At 47.6% G+C, this 16,687-nt stretch overlaps 1 protein-coding gene across 3 annotated transcripts in view; it reads left to right on the forward strand.

The window, feature by feature from the left end:
- Positions 1–454: 454 nt before the first annotated feature.
- The window catches only part of SETBP1 (SET binding protein 1), a 270,942-nt gene continuing 254,709 nt past the window's right edge, over positions 455–16,687 (forward strand). For all 3 annotated transcript variants that reach the window (XM_058043294.1, XM_058043295.1, XM_058043296.1), the window contains exon 1: positions 455–992. The gene's annotated coding sequence lies outside the window, so the exon portion shown is untranslated. The remainder of the gene's footprint in view (positions 993–16,687) is intronic.

Genomic DNA, 16,687 nt, shown 5'->3' on the forward strand with positions numbered 1-16,687 from the left:
TTTAATATTTTTGAAACTCCTCGCCGGGAAAAGCAAAACCGAAAACGCTTCCCCGCAACCTCGCCCCCCCCCCCTGCAAAAAGGCTCCCAACCAACCAACCACAGCAAGCAGAGAGCAAAAGAGCCCCCCCCCCCACTCCAAAAAAAATTTTTTTAAAAGAAGAAAAAGAAAAGAAAAAAGCGAGAGAGTTGGAGACCAGCTCCATCGATTTCAAATCCAGGATTTTATCCAGTGCATTGAGGGGCTTCTTTTTTTTTTTTTCGGTCTCTCTTTTTTTTTTTTCCTTCTTACCCCCTCCTCCTTTCCTTCACCCACCGTCCCCCCGTCCCCCCCTTCTCCTCCTACTCACCCCCCTTTTTTTTTTCCTTTCCATTTTATTTTGGATCCTGCTAAAATTAGCCGGGACTGCTCTGGGTGTTGCGTGTTAATTTGATTTACTCCGGGATTCCGGCTTTCCAAGACGCCATTTTCCCCCTTTTTTTTTTTTTTTTGGTTGTTTTTTTTTTTTGGTTGTTTTTTTTTTTTTTTTTTTCCCTCGCTCTATCTCGCTCTATTTATCCCCTCCGTATCTATCTGTGTCTCATCTCCCGGGCTGTCTCTCCGTCTGTGTGTCCGTCCATCTCTCTCTCTCTCTCTCTCCCCGCGGTGCCTTCCTCCTCCTCCTCCTCCTCCTCCTCCTCCTCCTCCCGCCGCGCTCCTCCCTGTGCGCTCTGCGTGCGCGGCGCGGCGCGGCCGGGCGCTCCCCTCATCCCCATCTGACAGATGAACACCGCCATGGGTTTGCCGCAACACAAGCAAAAGCACCTTTGGGGGCTGTGGCGAGGGATTGAAACCGGGATCTAAAACAGAACAGACAAGAAGAAGGGGGGAAATCCGACGACGACGAGGAGGAGGAGGAGGTGGAGGAGGAGGAAGAAAGAAGAAGAAAGAAGAAGAAGAAGAAGAGGAGGAAGCTGCTAAGAAGACCCCCGCTGCCGTTTTGGGGATATGGGTTAGTAAATGCGGGGGGGGGGGGGGGGGGGGGGGAAAGAAGGAAAATTCTGAGGCATCGAGGAAAGGTCTGCCTTGATGATCGGAATTGCGGGAGGATAGTACGCTTCTCTCCTGTTCCTTCACCCCCTTTTTTTTTTCTTTTTTCTTTTTTCTTTTTTCTTTTTTTTTTTTTAATTTTTCCCCCTCCTGCATGCAAAAGTTAATGTCGTCCTTTTTTTTTTTTTTTTTTCTTTTTTTTTTTTTTCCCCCTCCTCTCTGTTGCGACTTTGCAATGGCGCGGAAAGGGGCTTTATTTTTTTTTTAATTTTTTTTTTTTTTTGGGGAGGGGGGAACATTTCTCCTCTGTGCACTGCATGCGAGTCGTCCTCCCCATCCCCTCCGACCCCTTCCCTCCCCACGCTTTGTGCCTCCTTGGGAGCATGTGTGCGTGTCTGTGTGTGGCTCTCGTGGGGCGGGGGGCACCGGTGCTGCCTCCGAGACCGGGAAAGGGCTGGAATTTTTTTCTCCAGGAGTTTGAATCATGTATTTATTCCCCAACCACCACCACCGCCACCCCACACGCCCGCCATATACCCCCCTCTCCCGGCCCCCGCTTTGGGGAGCCCACATGTGTTTGTACGCGTAGGTGGCAGCTATGTGGAAATTGGGGAGGGAGAGGGACACGACCCCCCTCCCGCTCCGTAAATTGCAGGTTAAGTGGAGCTAGAGAGCAGCGCTGTAACCTTACGGGGATTTGTGCGTGTGTGTGAGTGCGAGTGAGCGTGAGTGTGAGCGCTGTGTGTGTGCGCGGGGCTCCGCGGCCGAACCGGGGGGCGCCGCTGCCCCGGGGTGGCCCCGCCGTGTTTTGACATTGAAAAGGACGCGCGGCGACCCGAAAAGCCGCGGGTTTGGGGAACAACGGAGCGGCAGGAGGACGGCGCGGGGGGCAGTCATTAGCCAGGCGGGACACCCCCCATCCCGCCCCGCCGCCACGCTCGGCGCTGGGTGATGGTTCTTGGTACGGCGGGGATCGCCGCCCTCGGGACCCGCCGGGGGCGGGAGCGGAGTCGGGCCGTGGGCAGGCTGAGCACCGGCCGGGGCACCGGGCTGCTGCTCCCGGAGCAGGGGCTGACCCGCAGCCGCAGCCTCGGGCGGCTTTTGTCAGCCCCAGCCCTGGCGCAAGGCTCTGCCCGGCGCGGGCACTCACACACTCGCACTCACACTCGCACTCACACTCACACTCACACCCCTTCCTGGCCGGGTTCCCCCGCAGGGCAAGGGGAATTCGGGTCCCCTGTCGAAGCCCCGGGCGCACCCCGTGTGTCGGTGTGAGTGAGTGTGTGTGCGCCCGTGTGTTCGCATCCCAACATCGCAGCGCCCCGGCGGGCACGGCGCTCCCCGCGCTGCCCCTGCCCGCCCGCCCGCCCGCCTGCCCGCCCGCCCGCCCGCCTGCCCGCCCGCCTGCCGTATTTATGTCTCCAAAAGGCAGTTGAGAGAAGGATTTCCGATTCGTTTCCGCTTCAAATAAACGGCCCCGATAATCCCGGGCCTGACGCCTGATGCTCGAAAGGCACTTGGCCGCTGGGAGCCCAAGCCGGGCGGGCGGGGGGGACACGGGGCACACCCGGCTCGGACACCCCCGGCGGGCAGCTGCCCTGGCCTCGGTGGGGAGATGAGAGGGGTACGGTGCCCTGGGGATGCGCACGGGGGATGCGAGGGGAGCGCCCACCCGTTCCGGTGCCGTGGGGTGGCGGTGTCCCCGCGGCTGCCGGGAGCCGGGCTCACCCAGCCGGGCTCTGGGAGGAGAGCGAGGATGGAGAGCCTGGCAGGCTGCTCCCGCGGCGTGCAGAGGTGTTTCATTAGGCACCGGCCCCGCTCTGGGGTGCGGGGGACCCTCCGTGTGTCCTTCTGTGTCCGTCTGTCTCACACACACACACGGGAGGGGATGCAGAGGAGAGGGCAGAGCTGGCCAGTGCTCCGCTGTCGGGGAGAGCATCTGAGCCTCCTGGCGTGGGTGGAATTGTTCCAGGAGGAGAGGGCTGCTGGCAAAGCCAGTCCTGGGGGGAATATTGCGGGCCCAAATGGGAAGGATCGGTGGTTTGGGAGCCCCTGCATGCAGGGTGGACTCGGTGCAAGCTGCAGAAATGGTGTTATCAGGTGTCTGAAGACAGGTAGGGACAGTATGAACCTGAGGAAACAAGTGGAGCCTTGTGTTGTGGACAGCAAAAAAAAAAAATGTTCTTATCAGGGAATCACAGAATCATAGAATGTTTTGGTTGGAACGGATGTTAAAGCTCATCTCGTTCCAGCCCCATTTTCCCCCAGGGCAGGGACACCTTCCCTTAGGCCAGGCTGGTCCAAGCCCCATCCAGCCTGGCCCCAAACCCTTCCAGGGACTGGACACGTTCATAGGAAAATGTGCAAGTGTCTGTTTCATGCACAGCTTTCTGCACTTCCTCAGCCTTTGCTGAGATTACACCCTCATCAGAAGCTCCTTCCACTCAAAGGAGAAACTTTTTTCCATCTCCATTTGTTTTTTAGCTGAAAGGCGAAAAAAAAAAAAAAAGCCCATCCACACAATGGACTTGTACTTTAATCTGTGCTCTTAGCTCAGAAGGGTTATGTAAAAATAGGGGAAAAAACAAAGGCAGAAACACTCAGTGAATGGAGACTTCTCTTCCATCTCTTATTGGCTTCAACTTTTTTTTTTTTTTTAAACTTCTCAGACTCAAAATTTTAATTGAAACCAGAAGTCTATTGAGAAGTAACTGAGCCAAGAAAACCTCTGTTTTCTCTGCAACTAGGGATGGGGAATAAATAATTTTTAGCTGATGTTATTTCAAGTCGTTTGAGCTTTTTGATTCCTGCCAAAAAGCCCAGCATAGATTATTAACACATTATCATTTTAGGAGGACGCACTTTTTGAAATGCTATAAAATGGTGTGTTAGGTTTGTGCAGAGCCATAAACTATGTTGGTTGTTGGCAAACAAAAGAAACAGTGGCCATGATTTATTATTAATAATGATCATAACTGAGCTATTTAGCTTGATTTGATATACAATGGTTTCTCTTCTGAGGTTGCTCTGTATTGTTTTCAATAATATTGTACTTTGATTAAGTTGGGAACTGTTCTTGTTTAACAACTGCTATTGCTGTGTGCTTAATTAACTCTAGGAGTTAAATGCTCAGAAAGGTGCAACCATAATTTTTTTTGGCTTCAGATGCTGCTTAATCTCCTCTTCTGCTCTTTTTTGACCCATCCTTTGAGCTCCTTTTCCCTACCACACACATCCCTTAGGTGCAAGTGCCAATTTGCCAACAGGACTCTTGTTTTCCATTACCAGATTTGCCTAATCCCAGTTTCAGTGACTTTTTTTCCCTCTCAGTAGGGCTCAATTTCTCACACATAATCTTTCCCTTCTGTTTTCTTTCCTCTTTGGACAACACCCTCCAGGACTGAAAACTCTTGCCTTGTGCCCTGAGACTTGCAATTACACAGCAATTTTGACTCTTGACCTAACTAGTAGCAAGAAAGGCTATTGTCTAATGAACCACGTAAAAACAGTTCTGGGATCCAACAGATTGCTGTGATGGAAATGAAAGATGTCCCAGTGAACTGATGACTGATTTGTTTAACCATATGCCTAGGCGGTTTTCCTTGCTCCCCATCAACCACCCATCTCTGGAGTATCTGTGATCTGTGGGCCTGTGGCAATGCTGAAAGGCAGAATTAATGACTGCCAAAATGCTCTCCATGAAGCACAGGGGGACAGATTTTAAGCCATGCTCAGAACATGCATTTTGCCCACCACGGCATGCAGGCATGCAGGGTTTTAGATTTTTAAGTGCTGTGTTTAAGCGTGCTTCAGGTAATGAGGGCAGCAAATCTGTGTGTAAAAATCACAGAATCAGAGATTTGTGTTGGAAGGGAGTTTAGGCATCATCTCATTCCACCCCTTACCGTGGGCACGGACATCTTCCATTATCCCAGGCTGCTCCAAGCCCTGTCCAGTTTGCCTTGAACTCCCCCAGGGATTCAGGGGCAGCCACAGCTGCTCTGGGAAACCTGTGCCAGGGCCTCACCACCCTAACAGGGAGGAATATTTTTCTAATATAAGTGACCTATAAAATAATAAGTAGACAGAGGAAATCCATGGTAAGGTCTAGCCTCATTGCTGGGAAGTCCAGGAAACCTTAGGGCAGCATAAACACAAAGTTTAGAGCTAGTGCAAAGAGAGGAAGGTGAGACTCTGTGGGAGAACCTTAGTGGAGAAGGTTCCCAGTGTTCTGCTGCAGGGCTTGTGGTTTCTACTGGGACTGGTTTTGCTGCTGTTGTAGGTTCTGTTCTCATTACTTTCTTTCCAGCTTGATAGAAAAAGGCTCTCTTTCCCGTTATTCTTGCTGAGGAAATAAAATGACTTACACTTTTAGGAAATTGTCACCTTGATTAAAGATGAACTTCAAAACCCCTCAACTCAGTGTTTGAGCCTGGGGGGACTGTCAGATCTGAAAGCGATTTGCAAACATTGGATATTGGGACTTCTCTTTCCTTCTGATATAGACATTAAATGAGTTTGCAAGTGTATGTGGTTAGCAACACCTGGAGACTGTTTCTTTCTCCTCCCAGTGAGAAGGCTTCACCTGAAGTTCATTTGGATTTTTGGACCTGTTTAGGGGTCTGCTGGGTGCTGGGACCAAGCACAGCTCTGCAACAAGCAGCTGGATTCTGAATTCACATTTGACTGATTGTAGAGAGTACAAAGTTTAGGGAATGAACAGCTGAGGGAATAAAGGAAGACAAAATAATTTCTGAAATTGAATAAAAGCAGTCAGAGAATCTTTCAGAGCTGAGAAAATGAGTGAAGGAAGCACCTAATTTCTATTTATCGGCTCTTGAGAGAGAGCAGGGTTAGGAGCTATTTTGCCCTTTTGGAGCTGGGTTTACTTTGGAGGACAAATTGTCCAAATGCAATGATGAACTTTTCAGTAAGGTTTGAGATGACTGGGTATGAAAAGAAACCTTCTGACATTACTTCATTTAGGGTTTTGTTGTCTTTTATGTCTCTTCAAAAGACCAAGCAGAAACTTTGAAGAGCAGGTGACCAAAGAGGAAGGTGTCCAGGGAAATACTCTGGGAATACAGACCTTGGTGCTGCTCACACACCCCGGGGTCAGGTTTGCTCCTGCTCATGAGCAGGCACTCTGGTGGGGCTCGTGTCCTTGTCCATCCAGCACAGGGGTTTTTCAGGGAATACAGGAGTTGTGCAGGTGGTGAGGATGAGTTACCTTTCCTGTGCAGGGCTGCTGAGTGTGATGTGCCCTTTTGAATGAGTGGAAAAGCCATGCAAGAGGAGGCCAATTTCCACACAAACCTGAGGTCACAAGGTGGTGACAAGGCTCTGACCTGCCCTGGTGAGCACCGGAGCACGAGGTGGCCCAAGGCTTGGCTCTGCAGTACATTGGGAGGAGATGGCATTGTGGCTAAATACTGTCGTGGGGCCACTTACTCATCTTCTGAAAAGAGTGTATTCCCGGCTCAGTGAGGGCTGCTGTGCAATCCTGGGCAGACAAGAGCTCTGTGAGGATGGCAGCAGTGACAGCAAAGTTTCCTCTACCGTAGTATGGCATAACTAGTAACAGTACTTGGGAAATCTTTTCAGAAGAATGAATGTGTGGTAGGCAAGCATGGGGTAACCCAGGACTCACTCAAACACCTCAAAATTAGAGATGGGTTAAAGACTGGAAGCCTGAGGTTTTAAGTTACTTTGAAATTTTTGTTAGCCTTAACCTTTAAAACTGAGATATATATGTATACAATGAATCATCCTCTTTTTGCCCTGGCATTTTAGCAGACGGAGAAGCCAGTTTTAAGATGGAAGGGAGAAAATGATGATACTCAAACCAGAGTTCAAGCTGCAAGGTGTTACAGGCACGTCTTCCCTCAATATGAATCCACATATCCTGAATGTCCGACTGATGTGATTTCTAAGACTTGGACACTGGCCTAACTTCCCTCTGTGTTTCCAGACCCAGCATATTCTGGAGTGATGCTGTGATCCATGTCTACCTCTCCTCAAGACTCACTAAATACTTGGCTTTGGAGAATGTGGTGGGGTTTCTACTGAAACTCCTCTGAAATCCTATTAGTTTCCTAGACAAGGAAACCCTTCCTGTAGTTTTTCTTTTCCCCCTTTTTTTTTTTCTTTTTTTTTTTTTTTCTCTCTCTCTAAAGCCTTCCTATGGAGCTCTATAGTGGGAATTCAATAGAATTCTATACTGGGAATAATTCTCTGCTGAATCCCTTAGTTCTTTTTCAGAAGGGATCAGAGACACAAAGCTTAACTGGGGGAGTTCAGTAAGTGTTCAAACAGGACTGTACACATGTAAAGTGCTGTAGCAGGCATCTGGGCAAAGTGTTACTATACATGCCTATTGTTCCTAAGGCTGCAAATCAGTTAAAAATATTAACCCATACATCCACATCCTTGCAATTTCCATAAATCTTCAACTAATGGGCTGAAAAATGGCATGCTTTCTCTCTGTTTTGTGACAATTTTCTTCCTGAAAAGTTGAATAAGCCTCTCCAGCTATCAGTTTTGTTTTCCATCGATTCAGAAAAAGTGAGAGCGGAAAAAGGAAACACTTTCCCTTTTTAATTATTCTACCTGCATGCTTTTAAAGATGACAGTAGTCTCTATCTTATGGATGTAAGGTTTCTTGATGGCCTCTGTCATCTTTTGGTGTTTGAGTGAGACAAAAATTGGAGGCCATGGTTCCTGATGCCATGACAGATTGGAGTGTAGACATCCTGAAGTTAATGGTATTCTTGTAGGCTGTTGGCTTAAAGAGAAGGGCACTGGCCCAACAAATCCAAATTGGATAGGAGTCATAAATGGCTTTTTTTTCACAGGTGTTGGGTACATTAGATTAGAGTTCTGTGTCACAGGGGGTACTCACAGGAGCATGAGTCCTGCTCCTCCACATCTATCACCAGCATGGAAGAGACATCTGCTCTTAAAACACGCTGTCTTGTAGGTGTGGCTTTTAAGACAGAACACTTTCTTCATCCTTAGCTCAGCAAACAGACCTCCCAAAGTCCTTAAGGAAAACCTTTGATTAAAAAAAGTAGTGTGAGTAAAAAATAAAATAACGATAAGCTGTGGCATGCTTCTAGGTAGGAGCTGAGAACTTATTCAAGCCCACAGCCATCTCCAGATGGGGAGCAGCAGCACAGACACCTCAGTTCAGGGCTCTCTTGGCCCATCACAGCCAACAGACCAAACTTTGGCTGGGAGATAAGTGAAGGATTCAGATTAAGAGACGGCAATCCAAGGTTCATTGGTGAAGAGAGGTGGTAACCATGACTGACTCAACACTAGATTCCTCTTCAAGTGTTGATCCCGTCCCAACTTTTAACATCCTCCTGGAGTCAGTGTTAGAAGTATTACAAGTGACAGAATGAGAGGAAACGGTCTCAAGTTGCTCCAGTGGAGGTTTAGATTAGATAACAAGAATAAATTGTTTCCTGGAGGGTTGGCCAGCCATCGGAAAAGGATGCCCTGGAAAGTGTTAAAGTCACCATGCATGAGGTGATCAAAAAAATGTGTGGATGTGGCACTTGGGGACATGGGGTGGCCTCGGCAGTGCTGGGGAATGGTTGGACTCCATGATCTTAGAAGGCTTTTTCAACCTGAATGATTCTATGGGTCTATAGGACTAATAATCCAAAGTGCTGGTCCTGCTTCAATAAGGATTTGAGTGGTGAATCTGGGGCTCCTGACCCTCTGTGCTGCCTTGGAGGGAGCCCGATGTGTGCAAAGAGCACAGTAAAGTAATTGAGCTGGAGAGGCCTTTCAGGCCTGCAGATACTCAGCAGGCTTTTATCTCCTCCTGACTCAACTTCACGCAGCACTTCTGTAACCACTTCCTCTTCAGCCTCATTAGAGGCAAAGGTGTTCCTTCTCTTTGCCCACAGCAGCTGTCAGTTATCTTGCCTTTATTCCTGGCCTCAGGTCTTCCCATCAGCATGCTCCCAGCTAATGTTTTTGTGCCTCTTGATATCACTGCCCCAGCACTGTGAGCTGCTCTTTGTCCCGTGTGCATCCAGCTGCATCCACCAGTGTCCAGTGCAGCTTTTGCCTCCTGATTTTTCCTTTTCTTCTTCTTTCTCTTCTTCTTCCTCTTCTTCCTCTTCTTCCTCTTCTTCTTCTTCTTCTTCTTCTTCTTCTTCTTCTTCTTCTTCTTCTTCTTCTTCTTCTTCTCCTTCTCCTTCTCCTTCTCCTTCTCCTTCTCCTTCTGCTTCGTCTTCTCCTTCTCCTTCTCCTTCTCCTTCTCCTTCTCCTTCTCCTTCTCCTTCTCCTTCTCCTTCTCCTTCTCCTTCTCCTTCTCCTTCTCCTTCTCCTTCTCCTTCTCCTTCCTTCTCCTTCTCCTTCTCCTTCTCCTTCTCCTTCTCCTTCTCCTTCTCCTTCTCCTTCTCCTTCTCCTTCTCCTTCTCCTTCTCCTTCTCCTTCTCCTTCTCCTTCTCCTTCTCCTTCTCCTTCTCCTTCTCCTTCTCCTTCTCCTTCTCCTTCTCCTTCTTCTCCTTCGTCTTCTTCATCTTTGTCTTCTTCTATCTATGAGGCTTTAAGGGAATTTCTTGTATTTCTGGCCCTGACATTCTCTTTCCCCAAAAAACCTGATGTATTCTGCAGGACAAAGCACTCCCAATGTTTTCCTTCAGATACCCCAAATTATTGCTATTCTTGTATGCCCTTTAGACACCCCTTTTTCTCACAGTCCCCTCTTGGTGTTGGGGACGCTTAGTGTATTTTACAGGACCAAGCAAGGCACCACTGCTTACTCAGCATGGAAACACACAGTGCAGTGTCCTGGATGGACAAAATCCAAACTTTCTTACTCCCAGCATGGTTTGAAGCACACAGAATGGAATAACATGGGATGTGTTGTTTGTACAGACTCCAGACTGGGCACGGGATAGATCCTGGACTGAAGCCTTTTAGGTCCTCCTTGTGCCATCACTTATGGCTCTGAGGAACGGATGCTGAGCCAAGACATGGTGCATTCCCCATCAGATGTGCTGTTAGATTTTATTTATTTCTCTGTTTTTCCCAAAGGAAGAGGAAGCTGGTCTATTTGGCACATGAGCGAGCAAAAATGAAATAATGGAGAAGGGGAGGGAAAAAAAAAGGTGAAAGAAGGAGTTCTGTGGCAGCAGCAGTAAATAAAAACAAAACTCTCATTAATGATTCATGCAGAGAAATAATTTTCCACACATTTCGTGGTGCAGAGGGAAATGTTTGATCAGAGGGAGAAGAAGAGATTGTTGCTCTGCCATGACGGTGTTAGAAGGAGGCTACTGTGTATGATGGCAGCTCTCCAAGAGCAGAGTCAATCTAGGAAAGTTTGGTAACACAGATGATGGAATTGTACAGGGGTTTGCTTTCTGTGGCTGATCTCTGTGCCAATAACCTTTCCCTAAATACCCATAAAACTTTCCATTTGTAGCCTGGAGTAGCTGCTGCTACCTCCAGGATGGTGTGCTTGGCACGAGCTGGCTGGAACATACTAAGTATTTAAGTCCCCTTCTGTGCACATTGACACTTCTTCCCAAAGAGTTTTATGGCTGTTGTTAATGGAATAAATTCTATCCTTGCAGTGGCACACGCTCAGCTGCATCCAGCAGAGTGCTCAGGGTGGTCTCCTGGGTCAAGCCAGGAGTCACCTCTGATCGTGCATCACACTGAGAGTGATGATCATTGGTCTGGGAGCTCAGCAACCTGTTGTTGATCTGACTTAGGCAAATTTACCAGCTTGACTTTTTTGTGTTGTAATGAGCTGAGGCACAGCTGGCATCTCCTTCTGCTTTTCAGTGTCCTGGAGGCCTGACGTTCACAAGGAAAATGGGCAAAAACCACATGCCAGTTATGGATGTCATTAGGATCAAACACTACCCTTGATTTCCTAGAGAAGTTGTAAATGCCTGGAAATGTTCCAGGCCAGGTTGGACTTGAGGTTGAAGCAACCTGGTCTAGTGGAAAATGTTCCTGCCCATGGCAGGGGGCTGGAAAAAGACGGTTGTTAAGGTCCCTTCCAACACAAACCAAGTTTTTGTTGCCTACCTCGGAGAGAACAAATGGGAGGAGTTTGATCATTTTAGAGACAAGAAGACAGACCTCTGTGAGAAGGTGTTCACAGGTCGGATGACTGCACTCCCTTTCCCAACACTGACACAGCTTTTAGGTTATGAGTGAGTAGATTTGCAAAACCTTGGTAGATTTCTGAGGCAGGAGCTTGTAAAAGCCCTTGGGCAGCGTGATGGGCACCTCTCCTGCTCCTCCAGAGGGGTGCTTTGCTACGCTGGCCACAGCTGTACCTTGGGCAGTATTGCTTTTATTGTCCTTGTGATTTATGGCCGTGTCAGTTGTTTAATCATTCAGCTGGCCCTCCTGCAAGCCCTCTATGATAGCTAGTTACTTACATAGAAAGGTGACTATCTGATCTAATTATAAAGTCTCAAACCTAATTATGGAGTCAGATATGATTCCATAATCTACTCTAAATGTGTCTATGTTGAGAAGACAGATACGTGTGTGTGTGTGTGTGTGTGTGTGTCTGTGTGTAATGTGCACAATTACATGCCTCTGTAATTACAGGTGTGCTTGGATTTTCATTTATTTCTGCCTCTTTGTCTTGGGCAGGATGTTTGCAGCTTCATCTGGCTGTGACAGATATTTGGTTTACCACATCTTTTCCCCTCCAGTGTGACTTTTCCTGGCTCCCTTTGCCACACTTGGGCACACGGAGGCACAGCCATCAGTCAGTGTCGCTCAGGAGGTGCAGAGGGATGGTAGCTCTTGGACTCAGCACAATCTGATGGAAACAAGTGAAGATTACATTTCTGGCAACGGACATTAACTCTTGCTCCTTGTTTCCACGTGGATAACCCACCTCTGGGACAGCTTGCATCCTGTCCCTTTGTAGAAATTCCTCACGTAATCCATGCAAAATCAGAGGCAGAGTTAGAAGATTTGAACAAAAGCAGAGCTGGAGACAGAGGGACCATATGAAGAGCAATCAAATTTCTTCTAATTCACCCTATTAATAAATTACATACCCTAGTTAGATGGACACAAGGCAGGTGACAGGGAGAGGGTGTTTCCTCTGTGATCCATAATGTGGACAGAAAATAACTACCATAGTCATTATTTGAGCTCCCTGCCAAAGTTGGGTTGTTCTCTCAGAGGATCATGCCCTCAGGAAGTATGAGAGGCTGTGGTCCAAAGTTGCCATAAATCTATCTCCAGGGCTCTGAGCTGTGGATAAAATACAGTACTGGTACATGATACTGATCCAGTAAAAACTCCTACTGGTTCAAATTTGCTCAAAAAAAAAAAAAAATTGCAGTGATTTAATTTTATCCCAGAAGACTTTGTATTGTATCATGTTATGTCACTTGTCTGCACCACTCAGGTGTTATGGCTTACAAATCTTCCCATCCCATTAAGTCACCACAAAGGAAATTTTAAGCCTCATGTTGTGTGCTTGCCCATTCCACGGAAGTGTGATGAGAAGCCTGTTCCTGAGCAGCATCAAAGTCATGCTGCTGGCTATCTGGCAGTGCATGGACAGAGACCACAACCAAGCATGAAATTCCAATTTCTTTTTGCAAAACAATAATGAAGGAAGAGGCTGGGGCCATTTTTGTACTCCAGTATGGGTTAACTGGGTTGAGTACAGCTTGTCACACGCCGGGATGTTGGGTTTTTAAGACCCATGACAAATTCTGAAGTTTCACAGACACTGCTCATAAAAGCAGGTTTCTGACCAAAACTTGCCCTTGGCTGCAACATGGGTTGTCCACTGGCTTCTGGCCCAGAGGCAGCTGCATTTCCACAGTGTCATCCATGACCATGGAAGCAACCTGGGAGTCTTTGGAGTGAAAGGTGAAATCTCATCATTAAACACTGCTGCATAGTCTCCAGTGCTTTGTGGTGAATGGTTTTAGGAGGATGGAATGTAAAGAAGGTTCCGTGATTCCTGATATTTTGCAGAGATTAGTGATTTAATGCAATGTCCAATGGAAGAATGGAAAATCCAAAGGCAACCTGATAGGCACAGAGTTTGAAAAGTTGTGACCTCCCCTTTGCATCCCCCATCAGCCTCAGACTTGTGCTTTAGTTTCCACTGACTTGAACCTTTTAACAGACTTTTTTTCTTTTTCACCCATTCACTTTGGATTTTATGAAAGAAATTAAAGCAGTCTCAGTAGTTACAGTGGCATTAGTGTAGAAGGAATTTGGACAGCACCTCTTAACATTGCTCCCACTTCCCTGCTGGTGCTCCTAGTGCTTGAGCAGTTCAGAGGAACTGCAGAAACCCTGGGCAGCTGAGCCTGCCCTGCTTGCCTGTGTCAAAACAGTGTTTGCTTGCTCCTAATGTGGTTGCTGTCCCACTTAGAATCACACAATCATAGAACCACCTCCAAGATCACTGAGGCCAAGCTTAAGGCAAAAGCTGTGCCAAGTATTATGTCCACTTTCAATTCACAGAAAACCCCGAGTGGATGGATTTTCCCTCCCTCCAATTGGCTCTCACCTCTGTTTTTGTCCTCTGCAAAATTTCACTTTAATCACCTTATAGCTGGGGCATCTGAATACTCACAAGCACCAGGTTGCCTGAGGCAGAAGAAGGGAGCATATTCAGAGCCCCTAATAGGAGACATGCAGTATGACCCAAATGGGGGTTTTGCACTTGAAGGTCTTTGCCTCGATAAGAGTGTTTGAGGTGCCCAGAGGAGCTGATAAGAAACTTGAGCACTGGTAACAAGGCTGAGCAAGCAGGCGTTTGATTATTTCTCAGTACTTATCAGAGGAAGTGTGAATCTCTCCCTAATTAAGAGCTAATGCCAACTTCTGTGAAATTTATTGTCATTCACCTGTGAATTATCCTCCTCAAATTTAACTTGACTGCAGGAAGCCTGCTAGCAGTAACACTTTCCTCAGCGAGCTTAATTTGGATGGTAAAATGCCTCTGTAGCTGCTTATTGAACAGGACTTGATGCTGGTGAGCACTGGAGGCCTGGAACGACAGCCTGGGTCAGCACTTAGAAGTTCAGACATACCCCATGTCCTGGGTATTTAAAATAGAAATAGAGCTCTTCCAGCAACAGGACAAGAAGGAATGGCTTTAAACCAACAGAGAGTTGGTTTAAATTGGATGTTGGGAAGAAATTCTTCGCTGTGAGGGTGGTAAAGCCCTGGCTGATGGCTGCCCCATCCCTGGAAGTGTCCAAGGCCAGGTTGGATGGGGCTTGGAGCAACCTGGGATAGTGGAAGGTGGCCCTGCCCACAGCAGGGGGGTGAAATGATAGGAGCTTTAGAGTCCCTTCCAACACAAACCATTCTGTGATTCTGCTCACAGGCACTCAGGAGAGGGGAGGCTTCCCGCAGAGGTTACACATTCAGAGGCCTGAAGTGAGGTTTCTAATTAGTCAAAGCACAGGTAGCCTGCCCAAACTAGAAAGACGAGTATGATGTCCCTGCACCCGAGTCATTTAACTATTAACCCTGAAGGAGAGTAAGGAGATATCTAGAACAATGACCCAGTTAATTCTGGGTGCAGCACTTGAGTGCAGGGTTATTTGTTGCTACCTGTGGGTCTGGTGATATCATCTGCAGACTCTTGGCAGAACAGGAGGCCAATATTTTTAAGTTGGGTTTTAAGGTGGATTTGGCATGAATTCATCTGACACGGGTGCGATGCTACGGCTTTATTTATCTGTTGCTCGTTTATGCTGAGCTGGAGGCACACGGCCAAGCAGGGATGAGCGCTTGGACATTACGACCCAGCGTTTGGGTCCCATAACCAGAAAACTGGCTTTTTATTCACGCTCCCTAAAACATTGCCCAATGGCTCAAACCCTGAATGACTCTTCCTGTCCAGGAGCTGCATTGAAGCTCCCGCGCAGGTGAGGGTCCCAGGAGGGCTGGCTCACAAAGGCAATTCCAGCTGTCCCTTTCCTGCACCCTTGGTGGCTGCGGGCTCACCCTGCTGAGCTGCTCCAGAGCCTGCTCTCTGCAGCCAGCAGCGAGAGAGGTTAAAAGCCCGTGGGCGGAGGCCGGCACACAGTGCCCATTGTACATGCGTGCATACCAGAGCGGTAACTCCCTGGAATGCTGCACCGCCGAGCTTTTACCACCTTGTGTTTGTGTTGCAGCCCAGGAGAGTGTGTACACTGTGTCCCTCTCCGCGTAGATTAACAATGTAAAACGGCAGATAAATAAGACTTCTTTTTTTTTTTTTTTTTTTTTTTTTTTTTTTTTTTTTTTTTTTCTTTTCCTTGATTGGAAGGTGTCTCTTGACTCCCATCACCTCCACGAGCACAAGGAGAGGCAAAGTGCAAAGTCAGTCAATTAGGTGGAGCAGCTCCTTGCAACCGGGGCGGCTTTCATGTACTAATTGTGTTAGTAATTAGCAACTACCACATGGTTTGGGTTCAAAATGTGTGGCACTTTGTAAGGGCATTAACCAAGCCACTCTGCAATGGGTTTGAGGGATCTAAGTGCGATCCTTGTTTCCCAGAGGTGAACTGGAGGGACTGGCTGACCACAGGGTGAGTCAGGGCCGGCGTGCATGAGACCTCGGAGCTATCAGTTCCTCAAGGTCATCTCACAGGAGGATCAGCTCTGGGAAATGAGTCTCTCCACTATTGCCAGGAGATGTGCAACTCAAGCATAAATATCTTTGTGGTGCCTTTCTATCTCCTGTGAGCTATGGAAACCATCCCTAAGGCCAGATAGCAAGTCCAAGTTGGGAGTTTTTTTCTTCTTTTTTCTTCTTTCTGCTTGGGCTGTCAGCTTGTGCTATTTGTGGGAACTTTATTTGAATTTGTGTCTGCTGAGACCTGGTCCCCAGTGATTTCACGGAGCTATAGGACACTTAGGACTTTCCACTAGTCATGCCCAGGTCAGAAAAGTGACAGACAGCCACACTCCAGTGAAAATGTGTATCTATAACTAATCAAAGACACTTGTTATTACTTCTTGTTGAATTTCAAGCCCCTGCAAGGTACCTTTAGAAAGCAAAAAGAAGCTAGTGGTACAAGGACATCTGTTTCTTCCAGGTGAGCTGTGCTTTACAGCAGTGTACACTGGCACTCTTGTTCTGATTTGGTGATAGGCAGCGAGATAATTTTCATTTTTTTTTTCTCTCTCTGTGGCATATCGCTGCCAAGAATGACCTGGGAAACCCCTGGCTGTGCTCAGATCTTGATGGCAGTTGGTCAAGTGTAGCTGAGCTAATCTAGCAGCGAGCTACTCCTGAAAGAGCCAGTCTGAGCTCCCAGCATCTACTCCTGGCAGCGCCTTCCTGTTTCCTTCTCCATTTGCCAGAAGTTTTACTTACTCGTTGTTTCTCCTAAAGTACCAGAAAATATATTTATTTCTCTCCACTAATTTTGTGGACTTAACACTTTTTTGTGGATCCTTTTGCTAATTTTGTGGCCGAAATTGGCTCGCCATGAGGGGTGTGTGTGGGGTGGCAATAGGGCAGTTTTAGGGAGGGTGCATGAAAGTACCTCAATGCCTTTAAAAACACCCCACAAGTATTACTAATAACAAGAATTGCTTGGGTGATAGAACTTTTGCCTCAACTGAACATCCACAGCTTCTCCCTTTAACTGAGGCTTTGTAAGGTACCAAGCAGGAGTGTTTCCA

Source organism: Melospiza georgiana, chromosome Z (assembly GCF_028018845.1).
Source record: "Melospiza georgiana isolate bMelGeo1 chromosome Z, bMelGeo1.pri, whole genome shotgun sequence".
Taxonomy (NCBI): Eukaryota; Metazoa; Chordata; class Aves; order Passeriformes; family Passerellidae; genus Melospiza; species Melospiza georgiana.